This window comes from Haliotis rufescens, unplaced genomic scaffold, assembly GCF_023055435.1.
Source record: "Haliotis rufescens isolate VD_foot unplaced genomic scaffold, xgHalRufe1.0.p SCAF_17, whole genome shotgun sequence".
Classification (NCBI taxonomy): Eukaryota; Metazoa; Mollusca; class Gastropoda; order Lepetellida; family Haliotidae; genus Haliotis; species Haliotis rufescens.
In genome coordinates this window covers 28,347,070-28,369,999 of record NW_025963857.1, presented here as the reverse complement: position 1 = coordinate 28,369,999, position 22,930 = coordinate 28,347,070, and the positions used below count along the sequence as shown (strand labels likewise).

The following is a 22,930-nucleotide window of genomic DNA, read 5'->3' as shown; positions in this document are numbered from 1 at the left end:
AACAGTATTCCAGTCTTATCACGGCGTGTCAGCTTAATATGGGAGGAAAGCCCAAAGTGATGCAGGTTTTAGACGTTTACCACTTCGGTGAACCCACGAGGACGGGTATGGTGTTAACAAACCTAGAAACATTATTGGGGCGAACCGGGATTCGAAACCCACAATCATAGGTTTCTGGCTTGGCCAAGGGACGCAACTCTGCACAGCGAATCGCGGCGCCTTAGACGACTGGGCCACCCGTGCCCCCTCGTAGGGTAAAAATAGACAAAAGAGGTTGTACTTTTTTTTAAATGGTGGTAACGTTTAAATAAAAGAACAAAATGGCATTATAAAAGAAAACCCGATGAAGTTGTTTCATTTTATAAATACGTAGGTGTATATCTTATAAGTAGATACTCTTTGTCAAATAATACACGTACACTTGTATTGCCAAAACAAAGGTAGTAGGCATATTAAAAAGTCTTATAGTTTTGGACAATATGATGATTAATATTTGATACAAAAATAAGACCGATTCTATTGTATGGATCAGGTTTTTGGGTCCTGGAACATTTTGATGATATTGAAAAGGTATATGTAAAATGTAAATAGTCTGGCGAAAGTCCAGCACACAAAACGCAAGGGTACATGATGAGTTTGGAAGGGTTCCCGTGTGTCTCCATATCTATTTAAAAGTTATGAACAATTTGGTCAGGTAACTAAATACGGTATTCTAGTGTGTTGTGTTGAGTTGAAACAATAGGAAAATAAACCAATGTCGGAAAATAAAAGTAAGTGATTGATATTTAACGAGAAGAAATCAAACTCCAAACACAAAATAGTCGTGAAGCACGTGACCTCGGACAGCACGTGCAAGGAATGGTATGCCAGATTTACTATTGTCACTCAGACTCGGTTGTGTGCAGAAGCATGATTTATTGTTTTCTTGGAGCCAAACGGTCAAGGACACTTTATTAAACATATCAATCATTGCGAAGGAAACAGAATTGATCATTCGACGTTTGCAACGCGCTGAACGTTAACGTGCCATGGGCATGTTCCAGGTGGGCACACGTCATAATAGTATTGTCCATCCGCTGCACGTTTCTAAATCTGACATCAGCAGATTGTGGGCCTGATACCAACAAGCACATAACGCTGCTCTGGACGCTTAAGGGCAACATTCCAGCCAAGGACAGTTTAGTCAGAACGATAGCATCAAGATATCGGTTGCAAACTGCCACTCAGATAAGGGACCGGTTGCAACAGGCGACTGGCCATGGTGTGAGAGTACATACCCAGATGGTGCGACATCGTCTGCACATGTGCGTGCACGACCTCCATGTCACATGACATAACTTTGCACGTGATGCGCCAGTGGAGTCGGGAAAGTCAGCTCTGGGATAATCGACCTTTAAACTGGCTGTAAATACGCGAAGACACTATGACATAACCTTTGAAGAAAGATTCTCCTCCAAAGAAATTACATTGAAAATGAATTTCATATTTTGCTAGTATTTGAATCATATAATACTTCGTGTATTCGAAAAAATATAACACCAACGTGTATCCAAATTCCAAATTATGAAATATTGCATAAGACCAGTGTATATCTCCTTAAAAGTACAGCAACATCATAAACAGTTGCTAACTTATTCACATTGGTTATATCCATATCTGTTTAATTGCATGTATTAATCCTAGTACATTGCTCAGGTTAATATTAATCAGTATATGACTTATTATTGGCCATAAGGCCTTTATTCCTGCGACATACCAAAAGATGTTTAAAGATGGTACTTGTTGTTACCCTGTCTGGCGCTCGGCATTAAAGGGCTAAAACAAGGACTGGTAGGCTCGGAGCAAGTATACTGTGGGGATGTGTAGTGAGTTCAGGGTGTGGGGCCGGAGTGGCTTGTGAGGCTGTGGGTGGAGATGTTGGGTGGGCTGAGGATGTGGCGTGGGTGTGTGGGGTGGCATTGGGGTTGGTTGATAAAGTGGTTGAGCTCCATGCCTTAACATGAAGCAGACAGAGATCACTGTTTATGTACTTGTAATTTGTACGAATACAGTACGGAAATCATTTAACCCTAGAAATGCGTTGGGCGATTGCGTGAGTAAATAAACCAGGTAATATCAACCAGCAATCAGTTGTAACGTGCGTACACTACACTATTGTGTTCAGCCATTAAGATCGGTAGAACGATAGGCAAACACTAGTCCAATGCTGAATATCGCCTTTCTGTCCATGGTAACATACTCGTTTTCAACGAATTCTCCATAACAACACGTAGCGAGCTAACAAGCGAAACAGTCCGTTATTCAGTTATAACTATACCAGGAAGGGGAATATACCAGGAAGCTGTGATATTCCCGGACAGAATAAACTGTGATCCATCGTTATGAACGTTTTGAATATCAGGCCTATGTCAATGTTTCTCATGTAAGGTAAGATATCACTGTTATTTATTGCTATGAGTTAACTTTATGTCTGGTTAAAAATTATCCTCTTTGTCAGAAGGAATCCAAAACAAGAGCATGTTTGGGCAAGCGTATCTGCATATTGATGTCGACAGTTCATTATTTTATAATATAATATAATATAATATAATATAATATAATATAATATAATATAATATAATATAATATAATATAATATAATATAATATAATATAATATAATATAATTCCAAGATGTAGAAGCCCAACATTCATAAATTAAGTGTTATATTTGTTTAAAATTGATTTAATTTTAAAAAAATATGTTTTTATACGTCATTATGACTTGTACGCTTAAAAGATGAACCCACATATACACACCCACCCACTGGATCCGAGTAACGTGCTCTCTATGTTGCCTGGGATGTCATAATGAATTACCGTAAATCCTCGATTAAATGTAGGATAACGCTCTGATCGGCCTTATGTTTGTTTTTGTTTGTTGTTTAACAACAACTCAACAATATTCCAATTATATGACTGCGATCTGTAAATAGTCTGGACCAGACTAGCTAGTGATTGATAACATGAGCATCGATCTTCGCAATTCATCATGAGCATGGATCTCCACAATTAGAATTTAAGGACATGTTTCACCCAAGTCACCTGATCCCGCTAGTCGCCTCTTTCGACAAGCACGGGTTGCTCAAGATCAATTCTAGCCCGGATCTACACTGTAGCCCAGTGAAGCAAGCCTCTTACGATTGGCCTTAGAAAACATGTCGAAGTTTGCTATTTTCATAAGTCGACACACACTGACAGCAATAAAAGTTGGAAAAATAACAAATTTTGGGCCTGACGGTTGGTCAAGAGCATGTCTGAAAGCGATAACGTTACATACGTTAATGAGAGAATATACGGTAGCTGTGACGCGACTCGACCAAAAACATGTCGTGTTTATGTAGCGTTATGTACAACCATATTTCACCCACGCAGTTTAAAACATTATTTTACATATTTTACATTATTGTACTTTTCAAATACGCCCGTATACGATATCTCCCGAGGCAAGAGTGTCCACAGCCATGTATCAAAGCGTAGAAACTAGGCCTTGGTATGTACTGGGGGACACGCTTGCCTCGGGAAGGGGCGTGTTCCTGAACTTTCGGTTTGTTTGTAGTTGTTAAGGATAGTGTGTTGAGGGCTGGGGGATTAAAAGGTCTGAAAATATCTATCTGACAGAATCAACATGTCAGTAAATTTATAACACCACCTGTCATGTTTGTAATGAAAATGAACAGCATATGTACCGTAATTGATACAATGTTAATAACGGTATGGTGCGAGGGTGTTCTTGATGCTCCATAACTGTTTTTTTAACAAAATCATCGCTAATAATAGTTTGTCAATATTTACTGTACGATTTGTTGTGTATCTTGTGCATTATGTTTAACGTACATGTACGTCACCATATCTACTACAGACACAATTACCGTAAATCATCAATAAAATATAGCATATACGGACGCATCTGAAAACACGCTTTTTCAAAGCGATAATGAGTAAAAACAACAACAGTTGGTCTAGTCGTATTCAACGCCACTGTGCAGAGTTGATATGAGTCCCTTGGACGTTCTGATTTGCCCTGACTATATTTCTAGGTTTGTACCAAGTCTCTAGTCTGCATCCCAGACTTTAAAGAATTTTTTTTTTAAAAAAGGAATTGAACTCAATTCTGGAAAGATTTGGCAAGTCTAGACTGCCTCAGCTCTAGCATTGTTCTGGGCTCTATTTTGTATTTTATTTTGTATTTTTTAGATATGTATTTATAAATAAGACAACTTTAATTCTGGGAGTAAATGTTAGTCTTGTCTGATCGTCATGCTTCTTTCAATCCGCATACAGCTGACACGCCGGGATATAAATGAAACACTGCGGTGGCCAGTAAACCAAATTGACACAACAAACAAATGCATTATTATTATTTATTCTATTATTAAGCATGCGTCCCATTAGCGAGTAGTCAATAGCATTGAGAAAAATCTATATAAATACAATGTAATTGATGAGTCTCCGTGCGAGGGCTGACGGCAAGACTGGTGTGAGTGTCACATGTTCTCTCATTTCGTGTCATCATGACCCTTTGTCGAACATTATCAAAAGGAAGTGTTACCCACTGAATAATGTTTCCTGGTAATGTGCACTGCTGGATGCGAAATATTGGAGTCTATTGTGAGTAGCCTGAATTTCCTTCAGCATTCCTGTATATATATATGCCTTGCGTGTGGCTTCGTGTTTGTGCGTGTATAGATTGTATTCAACAAACATGCAAACTATAGAGTGAGGAAGTTGACTTTGCCATTAGAGTGAAGCGGCGTGTGAAATAGTATCAAAGTATTGCTGGCCAGTATGGGGTTGTTGGCCTTAAAAGTTACTAGCCAGACAATCCGTGAAGACAACCAATGCTTGCTGGAACAATTTTCATTGATTTCATAATATCCACTTAGCTATTTTGAAAAAAATAATTATCCTTTAAGTAATCGATAAAAAGAAATTTAATTGTCTATCATCAAATATTTCGCGATAATAATCGCTTTTCGTTGAGTAATATGAGACAATACCTGAAATACGTCCGTTTTCGAAGCTGTGTAGGATTAACACGCGCGAACATTCCTTTGATACTCGCTAGGGGTATTTATGTAGTTGTAACAGGAGATTTTAATGGGTAGATATTGCTTTCTAATGACGCTATCTAGTATTAGTGATTGGTCAAATTTAACCACGCGACCTAATGCAGTCACAATAACAGCAATAGCTATCGTCCTCTTGTATGATGTGCAGTAAACTACGGCTATAACAAACTCAAAGGGATCATTAATTTTAGTTCGTCATTAGTTTGTTATAAGCGTATACAGCACATGTACAGCAAATGGTCGGGACAAAAAAAAGGTAAGTTCGTTATTTCCGTCAATTCTTTATGAGCGTGTTCGTTATAAACGTAGTTTATTGTATTTCAACAAGAAAACAGCTTGATAACGGTGTCAGAATCTTCATCGAAATGTCACTAAATTCAAAAGAAAAACAGCAATTGTATTACAGTAAACTACGGTTATAACGAACTCAAAGGGACTACTAATTTAAGTTCGTTATAACTGTAATTCGTTATAAGCATATATACAGCATAACTACAGCATATAGTCGGGATTAAAAAGTTAGTTCGTTATATCCGTTAGTTCGTTATAAGCGTGTTCGTTATAACCGTAGTTTACTGTAGTATGAAATCGAGGCGAAAAATGCCGAGATGTCATTTGACTTTCATTACACGATCGCTCGAAAAGATGGAGATGGCGCCAATATTTATTGTGGATTTTATTTGTTACTTTATTCAATAACATATTTAACGATTTTCTTGAAACGTCTTTATTGCACAGCGCCAGGCGCCGTGCTTTATTGGTGAAAATTACATGGAGGCCTGTACTGTGCCATGGGGATGAGTGATCGTTGGAAAGACGTAACCAAACTTTTAAGAGGAACTTTATCTTTGTCTTTCGAGTGAATTATGATATGTGTACATACTAAATACATAAATAATTCTGAAAATAATTTGTATTACATTCCTAACTGTAGAGTATAACGCTAAACATGTTTATGTTATTCAGCAAAAACCATATCAGGGAGCCACGTCCTCTCCTAGACTGGTTTACCTGCCCTAGAGCGTTTGCGCTCCTCGCCTGCAGCCGCTGGGAGGCGACGGGCAGGGTACCAGTCTAGCTCTATCCGACCTATTTCCCAATACAGCATTTCACTGCGGTGAAAAGTTACCTTATATGGTTCATGGTTAAAATTGAAAAGTGCTCTCACAAAGTTGTGGAGGTCAATTTTAACAATACCTGCATGTATCCATGTGCAGATCTACTTCATTATAAGATAATATTACAACAGCTATTACTTTAAAAAGATTAATTAAGAACAAATATTAATAACTTTACAACTGTATATACAGTCAAGTCTCGTTAATCCGACAATCGGCTTTATCCGACACTAATGATGGGAACCGATTAAATCAGTGCTATTTAGACCCGTTAATCCGACAGTCTCGCACTCCGACTCCGACACAGCTAATTTGCAAACGAATTACAGAAATCACTCATTAATCAGTCTCGTTATATAATTAATCCGACACAGTGACCAGCGAGTACACAGCCTGTGTTTTGATGTGAGACGAATCGGCTGGTAGCTGAACGTCAGAACAACCTTTCGCGAACTATGACCTGCCAATAAAATGACTAACAGGAAGTCAACGTTAGCCACTTAGAAGGCAGCTTTCTTAAGCTTTACGGTACCAATTTCAAACTTGCGACTTCCATTCCAGACTATGCTTTTTAAAGTATTTTGAATAAGTCATATAATCCGTAACAGTCGTTTTGTGTTAAACTTTAGAGATTGCATGATTAGAAAACACATTCCGCCAACAATGTAACATAACGATATGAATATTTATGTTTTAATTTTTTTATTACGTGTTTGAATCTTTCGCGAAGCTGTCCGGTTTTCGATCACAACCGTTTATCAATGTCAACAGTATTATGCATACCACTATGCTTGTGTCAACTTAATACCCCATGTTCCTTAACAACAATAACAAATGTTTCAGGAGGTCATTGTTGTGAAAATATCTTACAAGTTTTGTTGTCATAATAGGTTGTTTTTTCTCCTTTTATATTACATAAATGTGTGAACTAAAATGTGCCATATTCTCACTCCTGATTCTGAAGGTACCATACGCAAATTAAAATTTGTTTTATCTAATGGGTAACACATGTGCGCTTTAGGTAGGAATGCTACACACTTTATTGGCGCAGTGTTGATCCTCTGGATCAAAGTTTGCGGTCGGGTAGCCAAAAGGTTAAAGCGTTCGCTCGACACGCCGAAGATCTGGGTTCTATTCCTGACATGGGCACAGTATGTGAAGCCCATTTCTCGTGTCCCCCGCCGTGATATTGCTGACATTTTGCTAAAAGCGGCATAAAACCATACTCACTCACACGCTTGATGAAAGTTATCTTGCCTTTTATTGCCACTTAACATGTTTGAGGACTCATGACGTCTTGACCGGTGTACGGGTGTTGAAAAGGTTAAGTATCACAGCTTGTGATTGGTTATTATGGCGACAATACACTTGCCACATCCAATGGAAATCTCATAAAGCAGAGTCGAATGTACGATTCCGACTAAATACAACCAATCACAACACGTTTGTGAGTTTGGTGTCAAGGTCGTCGATTCTATTCTGTAACTTGTTGCAGAGGATGTCAAGTGCTTCTTGCAGAGGGATGTTGGTGAAGAGGTCGATTACGTCATAGCTGACCATGGTTCCTGTGAGGTAAACTTCTTTCAGCTGACTTACATTGGAGGAGGTGCCGCTGATGTAGGATTTCCCATTTTTGCCCTCTGCGGAGGAGGTGTCAACAAGCTTGACACAATAGGTAGAACTCTTGACCCCAGCATTGATAACCAACCGGATGCCCATTGTGTAATTCCTATTCTTTGAATTTATATTCAAGTTGGCATTTCCGCTATCCAAAGTGTGCAGTGAGGCCGTCTTATTGTTGATAGCCATTTTGGAGACCTAAATGCGAATTTTTTTTTAATGCGAGCAAAGACCACTCGCATTTTTCACATTTAATTCATGCTCGCGCTAATTTCAAGATTTACAGTATTACAAATGGGCTTATTATTACATGTTTATGCTGCAAACAGACATACATGAATCAGGTGGCTTGGCTATCTATCCTGCACCCTGTGGTTGCCTCATTAACAATGTTCAACTACCATGGCTTGCACATATGGGATGTGTACTAATATTTATGCATTGTATCAGAGCGACCCCACAGAGCTCCCGAAACACTTCCACACCCAGCACCAGAGAATCCAGTTCACCATGGAGACCGAAACCAATGAACGCCTTCCATTCCTAGACGTGTCCCTCCAAACAACAGACGATGGACATCCATAAGTTCTCTTTGTCACTTTAGTTTTTTCTGTTTATTGAGTACGTCTGTGTTTTCGTCGGGACCCACATTGTGTGATCAATATTGGTACATTCTAAATGCAACTATTTGGGTGTTGACTAATGTTTAGAAAGATAATTTGTTCCCCTATGTGTAAGTGATGTATTCGACCTCCTGCACTCGTGTTTCACGTGATGAGTTTCACGTGATAGACAGATGCAACCAGCATCCCTTTGGGTTTTCGATCCTCCCACATTAAGCTGACACGCCGTGATATAGCTGGAATACTGTTTAAAACGGCGTTAAACCCAACTCAATCACTGACTCATTTTACAATGGTTTTCCAGTTTTGATAGCAACTGTAGGCGTCATAAGCGATTTGGGGTATCATTTTAAGGCATCGATCGTAAAGCCTTTTTATTTGACAATGTCGCCTACTTCTGTATGAGATTTCAACCGCGATACGTTTACTGGTTACGTTTGTCAGAACATTGAGCTTATGAATAGGCGTGGACTCAGTATTGTCAGTGTTGTTAGTCGTCATTAATCGGACTACGATAAACTCTCACGCTGTCATAAGCCCCTAACACGAGCGCAATATTTCATTCCGCACGCAACCACCAGTAGTCCAGGTATGTCATATAACGTATAATCCTACACTGAACATGTAATACATATTTACAGATTAGTCGGCAAGAGTAATGCTCTATTTGTTTCGTATGATGTCATTTTAAAAGAAATCTAGGTTGTTTTATTACTCAGCGAGGTAACATTAGAAACTGCTTATAAACACAATGCGGGACTATGCAAGGGTCAAGGGGACATTCTTTTTCCCGGCTTATTCATGAGATATCCGCAACATTTAAAATAGTGTGCCAAATGATCCGCAGTTGCTTGTTTACATAATAACACACATGTACATACCGGGAAACCGGAATCTAAAGTAAAGAAAGACGTTCGGATGTGGTTAGTTGATCAACGTGCAGCGCATCAATGTATTGATCTTATTAAAAGTAGTTCGTGTTACCATATTCATGTTTATCTCATCATGATATCAAGTTCATCGGATTTGTTCACCCAAACTATTCATTATCGGAAAATGGCAACCAGAGGTCAACTTTATATAATCTCAGGTACGTGACATGTTAGACCCGTGAAGATCCGGAAAGGGAATAGGAATTCAGCCTGCCGTAAGAGGCGGCCAACGAGGACAGGTGGTCAGACTCGCTGATTTCGTTGAATGATGCATGTCATCGTGTCCCAACTGTGTGGATCGATGCTTATGAAGTTAATCACTTGATTGTCTGGTCCACACTTGATTATTTATAGACCGACGCCAAATAGCTGGAATACTGCTGAGCGCGCCGTTAAACAACAAACAAACAAACGTGACATTGGGGTTGTTATTTAAAATATTTATCTGTACCAATATTCAACCTTGAATTGTTATGAAAGCGTCAAGAAAAATAGGCAGTCACAGCATGACAAGGGTAAATCAGTGAATTTTCAAACTCGAACTTCATACACGTATAACACTATCGGTCTAAATACATGTATATCCCTGGACACACACGCTCCCTCTTCATGTCCCTTTCGACACCTCCAAACCTCTGACTACTAAACCGTGATTCAATACAAATCATTTTTGCTGAACAGGCATGCACGCACCTAGGTATCGTTGCCCGCCTACAGTGGAATTTGATATTAATAACATATCGATAGATTTCGATTTTTCACGTTCCTTACTTGAATACTCTCCTCGCGATGGATAATCTCCTGCTCTTATGTTTAGGAAATCGCGTAGACGTGTCCTTTTATCATTGATATCGGAGAAAGCAGTGCACTGCTTAGACACGTTGCCTCTTAAAATATATAATTTTGATAGAAACAAACTACAAAAGGAGCCCCGATTCTGAACATGTGGAAAGTCTAGACTTGCTTGAATTAGAGCTACAGCATACCAGTAAGGGCTTTGCGGAAGGGAAAATGATATGGATCATGGAATGTGAGACTACACTAAGCATTACGTCGGACCTTGGTGGAAAATGTCAACGGTCGGATCCCCTTGCTATCGCTTTGTTTTTTTGTATGATGCTTATAACGATGTGATAAAGAATAGAGCAACCACAATCAGAACATTATAAATGCGCATAATATAAATACAAACAAATACACAAATACACAATCGAGCATATTTAATGACACGGTCGACTATTTAAGTAACATTAATAACAATACTTTTTACAACATTTATAACTTTTAACTAACCTTCAGATTTGGTCTCACTCCTTGTTACCACTTGAACTGTGTCATGATTATGACGAAGCCAGTCAATACAAAGGTTTACAAAGCAAACAACACGGTTAATCACACAATGATACATCACAGTCCTTGTCATGGACCCGTGAAGATCCGGGTTAGAATAGGTCTTCAGCAACCCATGCTTGCTGTAAAAGGCGACTATGCTTGTCGTAAAAGGCGACTAACGGGATCGGGAGGTCAGGCTCGCTGACTTTGTTGACGCATGTCATCGATCCCAATTGCGTGGATCGATGCTCATGATATTAATCACTGGATTGTCTGGTCCAGACTCGATTATTTACAGACCGCCGTCATATAGCTGGAATATTCCCGAGTGCGGCGTTAAACAACAAACCAACCAACCTTGTCATGATATCAATCACTGGATTGTCTGGTCCAGACTCGATTATTTACAGACCGCCGTCATATAGCTGGAATATTGCTGAGTGCGGCGTTACACAACAAACCAACCAACCTTATAGACGAGGCAAAGACCTAAAATAACTATATCGGTTAACGCTTAAAAATATGGTACTACATGAGTTAACACAATACGCAGAAGGTATTTACAGAATAACAATATAATACATTGTGCTCAAGTTTGCCAAAGACCTGTACTGCCATATAATGTATCAAAAATAAAAAATAAAAAGGGAAGCAAGGTATTTAATGAATCCCTATTAAACCCTAAATTTATAAAACATAAGTGCCACAGTAAATGGGAAGATTTTCTTGACAAACAGTATACCGATACAGAGTGGGCAAACTTTAACCTTACGGCAAAAAGATGTACACAAAGTTTTGAATTAAGATGGTTTCAGTTTAAAGTTATACATAATACTTTAGGTACCAACTGTTATTTATTTAAAATTGGGTATGTTGAATCGCCAGTTTGTTCATTATGTAATGAACCATCTGAAACAATTACTCATGTATTATGTAAATGTCACTATGCTGCTGATGTATGGACGAAACTTTCAGATTGGGTTGGAAACTATACAGAAGGCTGAATTAATTTTAGTAATGAACACATACTGTTTGGATTTAAAGAGAAGAATAACAATTCACGCAATGCAGTAATTATGGTAACAAAATCTATGCTGTACACATTTAATAGAAAAAAAGTCAAACCAATCTTTTTACAATTCAAAAAGAAATACTTCGATATTATGAAATTACAAAATGTGTTGCATATTCAAATTGTAATTATGCAAGTTTCCATGCCTTCTGGTCTTCTCTACATGTGTTATTTAGAATCTCTGTAGAACTATGATATCTGATCTGTCCATGCTACAAACATGCCAATAATGTCACAATAAATCCATGCACACTCTATGTATGATATTGAAATGTATGGAAAATGGAATAAAAAACTATTTAAAAAAAACAATCACGCCCAAAACAACCTTAAATGAAAGAATGAGTGAGTATGGTTTTACGTTTCGATATTCAAGCAATATCACGGCGGGGGAAACCAGAAATGGATTCACACATTGCACCCATGTGGGGAATTGAACCCGGGCCTTCGACGTGACGAGCAAACGCTTAACTATCGGCTACCCGACCGCCCTAAAATGAAAGAACAATATATATTGTAAAACTATATCGGCTTCAGACACACATGATATTAACAGCAACAATATCTTGCTCATGCATATTTTCAAGCACAACTCTGAAAATGCGACAGCGGAAACTACATAAAATCCTTTCGTATAGAGCTTAATTTTAGGGACGGGAGCTGGCGAAAAAACGAATATTTTATCTTTTAATGTAGCCTCTTACATACATGATATTATGACCCCGAGCGTTGTTGTTCAGAACAGCTTCATGTACTTTAGTTCCATGGCTGATTTTGTTACATGTAACATATTTCAAGCTAACTAAATAATAAAGTGTTAGCTACCAACTATGGCGCTGGATCAGATTCGAACGTGTACAAATTTGTCACTATTTGTATAATCAGATAAAGGGATCAGTCATTTTCATCGTGAGAGTGACTTCCCTTTGTATTCACCTTGACCTACAGAACCGCGTTGTTCGAAAGGGGTGTTATGTGCATGAAAGGGAAGGGGAATGTTTAAGAGCAAGGTAAGTGTAAAACCGCATGCCATGTTACAATATATGTACAATAATCTATCTACATGTATTCAGTCACGAAATATATGACTATAGTTTTATGAATGAATCTCATGGTGGATATTTCTTCAGGCTAGCTGAAAGCACCTCGTTTCATAAACATGAGTACATTGCATGTTCACTGAGTATATGGGTCATTCTCAAAAAAAGTGAGTTTTTTAGTCCGAGTTGAATAACAATTAAAATATTTATTTTAGATATGTTTAAACACAAGTGTTTTTCGTAGAACATACCATGGTGTCTGAAAGTTAAGTTTCAGTATTTCTTATTAGGTATTTTATTTTAATTAAAACTGCTTAATTGCGGTTAAATTGAGCTGAAGGGTGTGTCCGTAACCCTATGTTTGCACATCAACATTGTTTAATGTTGCTAAAAATAAAAAATATTATGTAAATAATGTTTATATATTGTACATTACCTTTCTAACTCGTGATATAAACTTATCTTTTGAAGATACACTCTTTTATTTATATTGGTTTTTGGTAAGAAACACTTGTACATAAAAAAGTGTCTGTCCTGTTACCAGGATGGATCAAAACTGAAAAATAAATAATCCTTCAAGATTCCCATAATTCAAAATAACAGAAATACAGCTTACTTCCTGTACTATCATGGCAGCAGTGTCCTTCAAGTGAGAGAAGACCTTGGATAATTCTGCTTGACAGGGAAGTTTATTCCTATCATGAATACCCTTTTCTTATGTCTGTGCTGTTACTGCTCATTTTTGCCAAAACAAATATTTTTTTCTAAAACCATTTTTTCAGAATATTAGAAAATATGAACTGTTCACAATGCCATGTGGTCTCAACATTTCAAGGGAGGTCTCATTAAAAAACCCTGTAATTAATGTCAATTTGTCTATGCTGTTACTGTCTGTGCTGTTACCTTCAAACATGTAACAGGACAGACATTCCATGGTAACAGCACAGACTTATCATCATCTTAAACTGTCTTTCCTTGTTTAACCAATCAATAATATAATTACCATAATAACTCAAATAATTCCTTTTGAAAGAACACAGACATTCAAGAGGCTATAGTTGTACAAATCTTCCAAGCTGAATAAAAACAAGTTGCTCAAGACTTAAAAGTAACAGCAGAGACAAATATTGGTAACAGCACAGACATTTGGTCAGCTTTATCTAACTATTCTTGTCCAATCACTAAATATTCTAATTTTATGAAACATTAAGAGATATGTTTTCAAATTTATCACAGTTTAGAAGAAAACATATATACATAAAAAAAATAGACTACTTTGTTGAAGATAGTTATCTGATGAAAAAACAACAGAAGGGTGGAGAAGACAGGTGGTGTGGTGGAGAAGGGTGAGGTTGAGAAAAAGGTGGAGAGGACAGATGGTGTGGTGGAGAAGGGTGAGGTTGAGAAAAGTGTGGAGAGGACAGATGGTGTGGTGGAGAAGGGTGAGGTTGAGAAAAGTGTGGAGAGGACAGATGGTGTGGTGGAGAAGGGTGAGGTTGAGAAAAAGGTGGAGAGGACAGGTGGTGTGGTGGAGAAGGGTGAGGTTGAGAAAAGTGTGGAGAGGACAGGTGGTGTGGTGGAGAAGGGTGAGGTTGAGAAAAGTGTGGAGAGGACAGGTGGTGTGGTGGAGAAGGGTGAGGTTGAGAAAAAGGTGGAGAGGACAGGTGGTGTGGTGGAGAAGGGTGAGGTTGAGAAAAAGGTGGAGAGGACAGGTGGTGTGGTGAAGAAGGGTGAGGTTGAGAAAAGTGTGGAGAAGACAGGTGGTGTGGTGGAGAAGGGTGAGGTTGAGAAAAGTGTGGAGAGGACAGGTGGTGTGGTGGAGAAGGGTGAGGTTGAGAAAAAGGTGGAGAGGACAGATGGTGTGGTTGAGAAGGGTGAGGTTGAGAAAAAGGTGGAGAGGACAGGTGGTGTGGTGGAGAAGGGTGAGGTTGAGAAAAAGGTGGAGAGGACAGGTGGTGTGGTGGAGAAGGGTGAGGTTGAGAAAAGTGTGGAGAAGACAGGTGGTGTGGTGGAGAAGGGTGAGGTTGAGAAAAAGGTGGAGAAGACAGGTGGTGTGGTGGAGAAGGGTGAGGTTGAGAAAAAGGTGGAGAGGACAGGTGGTGTGGTGGAGAAGGGTGAGGTTGAGAAAAGTGAGAGTGACATTTTACTATCCGTTCCAGATGATACAGAAGAGTGTCTTGGAAAATGTGTGGTTGTGTTATATGATGGTTTTCCATATCCTGGATACATAGATGTTTCTACCTATGATATATATGTGGAATGCATGCACAAGCCTGGCAAAAAATGGGATCACAAATGATTCTTTTGGCCAAGACTCCTGCTGGACAAATGCTGGTACAAGCACGAGGACATTATTACCATCATTCCTGAACGAAAGAAGATTGAAGGCACTGCTTCCCACTTCAGTGTTGAAAACATTTACTGGGAAGCTATTACAGATATGATAAAACAGAAACAATAAACAACCTGTGGTTTCTGGGTGAATGAAAGGCACCATTTAATTCTGGCACTAATCAAATAATCATAGATACAAGTGAATTGTACTTTTAAGAAAACTATAATTCACCTTTTCAGACCGTTTATTTGAGTATTTGCGAATACAATTGCAAAAGAATACAGCTTCAACAGGAAATCTTCTGACAAGTTTTTTTTCTCCAGATTATGTTGATGTTTGACATGGATAAAGTTGGTTATTGTGTAGTTGCTTCATGACAAAAACTGTCACATGACTATTTAGTGTAAGTTTAAATCAATTTAAATTCTTTGTAATTCTAGGGATTAACCCCAAATGCAAAAGTTATTGTCTTTGGCGTTACTTCCGTCTGTGTTGTTACCTAACAGTATCCTACATTCAGATTACATAGTAGAAAATTCAGTTAATAACATCCATATGATCAGATACTGTTAATTAAGCAAAACATTTTCTTATTTGTCAGAGTTCAAAACTTTGAACTTCTGAACAGGATAGTTGACTGCAAACATAAGTTTGTCCGTCCTGTTACTTTCAATTGTCCGTCCTGTTACCGACCGGTTTCTATAGTTCAGATTACATACAAGAATATTCAGTTAATTACACCTTGTATGTTCAGGTGTAATCAATTGCACATACTTTTTTCGTATTTGTCAGATATTTCAAAATCTTGAAACTCCTGAATGTTATAGTTATCTGCAATCAAAGCCGATTGTCCGTCCTATTACATTCAATTGTCCGTCCTGTTACTACGTTGTCTGTCCTGTTACCAGCACTTAAAATAGAAATATACTGATTATTTATTTTTATTTTTCAGAAGAACATATTTGAATTCAAACATATATCATCTAATGAAGCATATGTGTCAAATATATGATGCAATAATCAGGGTATGTTTGTCATATTGGATTTGAATGAATTCAAATGTTTTCATTTGACTCAAATGCTGGACAAATCTGTCCATAAAATAATGTATCCAATCTCTTTTTAATTGTACTCATTGAAATATTAAACAATACATTTAAAAACAAGAACTGACATGATTTGTGTTGAACTTTGAAAAATATTGTTACAGAAAATATAACTGTTAACATTGTAACAGGACAGACATATTTTTCCTATTCAGTGTTAATTAATTATCATAATTAGGACATCATTGATTATTAAGGTGTCATTTTGCTTAACATTATTATTCAGAAGTTACTTTGTGTACTGAGTCATTAAAAAAGGAATTTTACAAAAGACAATTTTGATGTTTTTGCTTAGTTGAAATTCTGACATTTTTTGAGAATGACCCATATATGTGGCGCAGCTTAACTTGTTGGAAACCAATGTACCACACGGTTTAACCTCGGTTTGCCGGCACCCTGAATGTTATGATAAGAGATTAAATGTGCCAGCAATTTAGATGTTTATCTGGAGTATAGGGACTAGTGAACCCTGCTTCATTAACGGTGACACGTGGCTGACACGAATTGTACAATTGTTAAAAGTACAAATGCCACCCTAGGGGGTTACGAGAGACTATATCTTACACAAATGTAAGTGCTTTATAAAATAATGTAAAATGAGATAAAATTATACATACCGTATTCGACGTAATAAGCGCCCCGCTCTAATAAGCGCCCAAGGCGATATTTGCTGATACATTGGCTTGTGAACAACAATCCCAATTAGCCCCCCTTCCGATTTATCAATGTACACAAGACTTATTTATTCGTGTATAATACGCACGCGTGTGTTATATGCACCCTTTATTATGGGCAATTAAATTCTGGAAAAATGCATCTGTCGTATATAAACAGTTCAGGCTGTCAGCATAAACTACGAAATTTATCTTTCAACTCTGTTTTTTCAACCAAAGTAATATTCTAATAAGAGCCACCTATTTCTAATTTTGAGAGCGCCCTGGGCGCTTATTACATCGAATACGGTAATATTATAATCATAGTCACAGTTTAGGAATATAAATATTAAGCATGTAGCCTGCAACCTCGGGGTATCGCGGTACTTGTCATGTACGCTGAACGGAACAAAATGCACTCACTTACCGTTATGATTATTCGTGTTCTCTATATCAGATATCATTTATTTTATCTAACAATGCATATTTTACTGATAAAAGTTCATTATTTACATTAGTAGCTCCGAGTAAAAGCCGGGCCTCGCGCTCAGTTTGACAAGGGTGAGAACTCCATCGTATCGCGGTAGAGAGAAAAGTTGTGTATGTAGGTCCGAATTGGACAAAAAGAGGACATAATTCTACCAACCTCTTAGTATGATCATCCCAGATATCAGTGATTTGTCCAGACAAGTGCAAAGACAGCACCAGTAAAATTCGAAATGTGTTTTCAGCAATAGGTATTCAATGCATAATTATTTACCGAAAAGTAAGAGAAAAATATTTTTATAAGTCAACATCAAAATATCAGAAATGATATTTTAAAATTTAAAAAAAAAATTGGATGACAATAATTTGTCACAAAATGGAAAAATGTTAAAAGTCAACAATAAATATATAAAAAGCACTCCTAGTATGCCCAAAGTATGTATTTATCTTTTGGTTACTAGTGAAGAACGTATTTCTAAGTTGGGCATTATGGCCCTTATGATCTCCCAATAGATTCTGGGCACAGAGCGGGAAAAAATGTGCGGACTACGTAACTTCCGTTACCTTATTAGTCGCCATGAATATGCAGATGATCTAGCTAGTTCAGGTCGATAGAGAAAGTTTACTTGGGGAACTGCGGGTTATATCGTTGGCCATTGATAGATGGGGGTAAGGCAATATTACAACATATGCCAGAAATATGTATCAACGCATTAATAACTCCTTACTTACAGCAGACGGAACATTCCGAGGAAATTGAAATTGTTTACGAAGTGAGCACTTCCTGGTTACTCATTAGCATCAATAGACAGCTGCTAAGAGGCGTGTCCCGCGTGAACTACCGGAAATCACAAATGCCGCGATACGATGAATTTTCTACGCATAAACATTTTGAAGCACATGCTTCCTAAAAGTGGTAGGTTACAATGGTTATTTAAAATGGTGATATCTACAGGTGTATGATAGAACATATTCTTAAGATAAGGTGTACGAATATCGTCATAAAAGGGACAGTGTAAAAGAAAGTGGGTTTCGTCTTCAACTTGGTCTGTGCAATATTTACAAAAGCATTGTGTAGCCGGGATAGGAGGGGAGCAGTATCGGCCCGTTTCAATCTCCAGTTTTAGGGAACCACATCTCAGGGAAGCAAGTATCCATCGCTGGTATCTTGGGAGTCGAGTGTAACTCTCAGTGAACAACTCAGTCTTAAAAAGTTTGAAAGTTAACTTTGGTGTTGACTGGACGCTGTCTTTCCATCGCTGTTTGTCAATGGAGACAAGTTTGGATAACTTACATGAGAAATAAAATAACGAAAGTCATGTTGCCCTCTTTTAAATCCCATTTTAATCCTCATAATCCCCCTATTGTAGACTTTTAACCCAGAACAATAGGTGCCGGTGTCACGAAATATATTCGCCCCCAGAATAAAGTCTCCCCCCGGCGAATTTATACCGGTACAGTTCCGCCCCTCTCGAAATAAACTCTCCCCCACCCTACGAAATAAAATCTCCCCCCAGAATATTTCCGCCCCCGGTCGTTTTATAAATACTTGCCATGCAGTTCAATAGTTGATGTTATTTTGGGTTAGGTAATGTTGTAATCTATTTTTAGCCATTGATTCCATTACTTTGCATAAGTTTGAAGTTGAGATATTGGTCGATATGAGTTAGCTTGATTAGCTGGTTTATTAGGTTTAGGGATTGGTATGACTAGGGCCTGTTTCCAGGGAGTAGGATATAGTTTTAGGGGTTTTTTTTTATTTATTTGTTAAGAAGTTAGGTCTAATCCTGGGGCTGTGCCCTTTTTCCTGTTTTGGATTACGTAGAGGAGCTCCTCCATTTTGTAGGGTTGGTTTATTTCTAGATTGTTATTGTTTGGTTCTTTTGTAGGTTTGTTTTTTGTTTTAAGTTTATCTTGGAATTTTTGGCTGAAGTTGGTGTTACTGCTAACGGCCGAAAAGTGGTTGGCGAGATTATTTGCTTTTTGGGCGGGGTTGGTTGAGTTGTTAATGTTAGGTTTTTTTTATGTCGTTTTAAGCCTCTAATGACGTGGATTTTGCGCCAGACCGTTCTGGCATCTGTACGGTTATTTATACCTTCGCAGAATTTTTTCCAGTCTCTACTTTTGGCTAGTTGGACTAGTTTTTGAACCTGGTGGTTTAGTTCGTGGGCTATGTTTAGATGTTTCTATTTCCTCATTCCACCATGGTACCGTGGGTTTGCCTGATGTTTTGAAGGGGATGGAGGTTTTGGCTGCCTTTATTATATATTAGTCTGTTAGGTTTTTACAATAGGTTTCTGGGTCATTATTTTCTATTTCGTTTAAGTTAGCTTCGTTGCAGATATCTTGGAATTGGTCCCAGTTAGCTTTATTGTAATAGAATTTTGGTTCTTGGTTTTCTGTTTGGATTGGTACGTTTGTATTTACTATGGTTATGTTTATCGGGAAGTGGTCACTACCTAGCGGGACGTCGTGCACTTCCCATTGAGTACTTTGAGATAGATCTGCGGTGCATATGGTTAGGTCGATAGCCGACATTCTTTGGTTTATCTTATCGTAACTCGTGGGTTGGTTGTTATTTAGGAGTACTAGGTCGTTTGATTCTATCCATTCGGAGATTAATTTGCCATGATTATCTATTTTATCATCTATGCTCCATGTAGGATGGTGAGCGTTAAGTTTCCTAGGAATATAGTAGATTTATCGCTTATTTGAAGTAGTTTGTTTAGATCCTCAGGTTGGACTTTTTGTTCCGCCCAGTGGTATATATTGATGATGTTTATTTTTCGGTTATTTAATGTGATTTTAATGCAGTTGGCTTCTAGGTTTGGCGTGTCTATTTTTATTTCTTCGTAATTTATATCTTCCCTGATAAATATGATTAGTCCTCCTGCGGCTCTTATTGTTTTTGTTTTAGCTCTGTCAGTTCTAACTTAGTTGTAGTTAGGTAGTGTGGATTTGGATTTTTTTGAGAATTTGGTTTCCTGGATACAAGCAATGTGAGGGCCTTTATTTAGTTTAAATTGAGTTTTTAGTTCATGGCCGCGGGAGGTGAGTCCGTTGGCGTTCCACTGAAAAATATTTAGTCCTTCCATTATTGGGTTCGGGTGAATGGTGATTTAATTTTTAGTTTTTATTTTATTCGGTGACTTCTTTTAGGTGGAGGTTAAAGAGGAAGAAGGGAAGATCGGTTAATTTTATATTGAAGGCTACTTTGTGGAAGGATTTCATGCTAGCTTTTTGTGAGTTTTGACTATGCATGTATACTAGGAGTATTTAGGAGGTTATTTAGGTTTTGGGTGTTAGCTGGGGAGTTTTGCGGTTTAGTTATTTCTTCCTTTTTGGGGCTGAGAGGGAATTTTGGTTTGTTCTAGTTGGAGTAGTGTCTATTGTTTCCTCAGTAGTGGAGAAATCTTCATCATCGGTTAGATTAGGTTTAGCTGTTTGAGTTTCCATAGGACGAAAACACATTAAATGGCCTGGCGAAATACGCATCAGTCGGAATGCGCACGTTGAATCTCAAAAGTAAGTAAGTAAGTAAGTCAATAGTTGAGGGTATTGCCTAAAAGTCGGGCCAGCCGGGCCAAGACGGACCAAAGTGTTATTGGCTAATTTCTTCATTATCGGTGATCATACCTACATATCATTGATGCAACATAGACACATGAGATTTATGAACAAGCACCAACCAAAAATGAGATGTAAGCGTCGCTGATCTAGGTAACATGTAAAAGATCAATCGTTAAACGAAATAAGATTTGAAACGTATCAAATACTTCCAGCTATCCTGATACAAATTTCCATCTGTCGGCGTGGCGTTTATATTTATAGGAACGTACTATTGCTAAGTAAATACCACTAATAATTTTCGTGGCATCTCTCTTTTGAATTCCATGAGTAAAATTTTTGTATCAATACTTAATTCTAGGTTGGAGTATTTTGTTGAATCTCATCGAATTATCGGTGAATACCAGGGTGGTTTCAGACGTGAACATTCCACCTGTGATAACATTTTTATTTTAGTCTATGGCTCAGAAATTCATAACGCGCAAAAAGGGAAAATTTTATTGCGCATTCATATTTTTTCAGAAAGCCTTTGATAGAGTTAGTCATGATAAGTTATTATTTTTATTGTTACAAAATGGTATACATTGACAATTTTATAATGTTATCAAGAGTATGTATGATAATGTGAAATCTGCTGTTGTAGTTAATGGTGGTAGAAAATTATCAGAATATTTTTCTTGTACTGTTGGTGTTCGCCAGGGATGTACATTAAGTCCCCTGCTGTTCTCCATATTCATTAAAGAGCTTGTTGATTATATTAGCAAGTCTTTTGATGATGGTATATTTATATCCGAAGAAATGTATAATATTCTTGCTCTCCTTTTTGCTGATGATCTCATTCTTGTAGCAGACACCCCTCTTAGATTGCAAAAGCGATTAGATCAGCTTGCTGTTTATTGTTTTAAGTGGGGAATTGAGTTAAATATGGATAAGTCAAAAATAATAGTTTTTAAGAATGGAGGTAAACTTTCTAGATATGAGAATTGGACATATAATGGTGTTAAAATGGAAACTGTAAGTTTTTATAAATATTTGGGGTTGATGGTAACACCAAAGCTTGTTTGGACTAAAGCATGTAAAGTATTAACAGAGCAAGCTAGTAAAGCATTAATCCCAGTAAGGTCTTTGATAAGGAAATTTGATATTCCAGTGGAAAATTCATTTCAAATTTTTTACAAGAAAATTATGCCAATTCTTACATATGGTAGTGAAATATGGGGTTTTATGGAGAGGGAGAGTATAGAAATTGTTCATAGAAAGTTTTGTAAATTTATTTTGAATATTTCTTATAAGTTACCAAATGCAGTAGCCTATGGAGAATGTGGCAGACGTCCACTTAAAGTTGTATATTATGTCAAATGTATAAATATTGGTTACGGCTTATCGCCATGTCCAGAAGTAGGTACCCATATCAGTGTTATAAAATGCTAAGAAGTTGTTGTGATAGGAAACAACCTATTTGGGCCACTCATGTTAGAAATTTATTATGTTTTTATGGTTTTGGAGTAGTATGGGTATCGCATGAAGTGGGAGATGAGCAGTTATTTCTAACCATATTTAAGCAAAGAGTGTTGGATTGTGCAACACAGGATTGGCATTCAGATGTGGAACAAAAGAAAGTGCTTGTTTTTTATTCCTCATTTAAATCTTTGTTAGAATGTGAAAAATATGTGGTTTGTATGAATGTAACTAAATTTAGTAGAGCGTTGTTAAAATTCAGAAGTGGTTTTAATTCATTTGGAATCCAGAATGTTAGAAAAGGTAAATGTGTTAAAGAGGATAAAGAAGCAATTTGTTTTTTTTGTAATGTTCTTGAGAATGAAAATCATATTATATTTCAATGTCCTAGGTATGAAGATAGCCGAAAGGTTTTTCTAGAGGAGTTGAAAAAAAAGAATAAATCATTTGTTACTATAAATATGTTGTGTACATCAGA

The 22,930-nt window shown here is 37.5% G+C and overlaps 1 protein-coding gene across 5 annotated transcripts in view; it reads left to right on the top strand.

Annotated features, from left to right (window-relative positions):
• Positions 1–2,294: 2,294 nt before the first annotated feature.
• The window catches only part of LOC124138556 (beta-1,4-galactosyltransferase 4-like), a 54,922-nt gene continuing 34,286 nt past the window's right edge, over positions 2,295–22,930 (top strand). For 2 of the 5 annotated variants that reach the window (XM_048397824.1, XM_046505265.2), the window contains exon 1: positions 2,299–2,427. The gene's annotated coding sequence lies outside the window, so the exon portion shown is untranslated. Of the gene's footprint in view, positions 2,428–5,351; positions 5,367–12,727; positions 12,818–22,930 lie in introns of those variants that run through there. The other 3 variants (XM_048397825.1, XM_048397823.1, XM_046505264.2) reach the window with 3 other exon arrangements.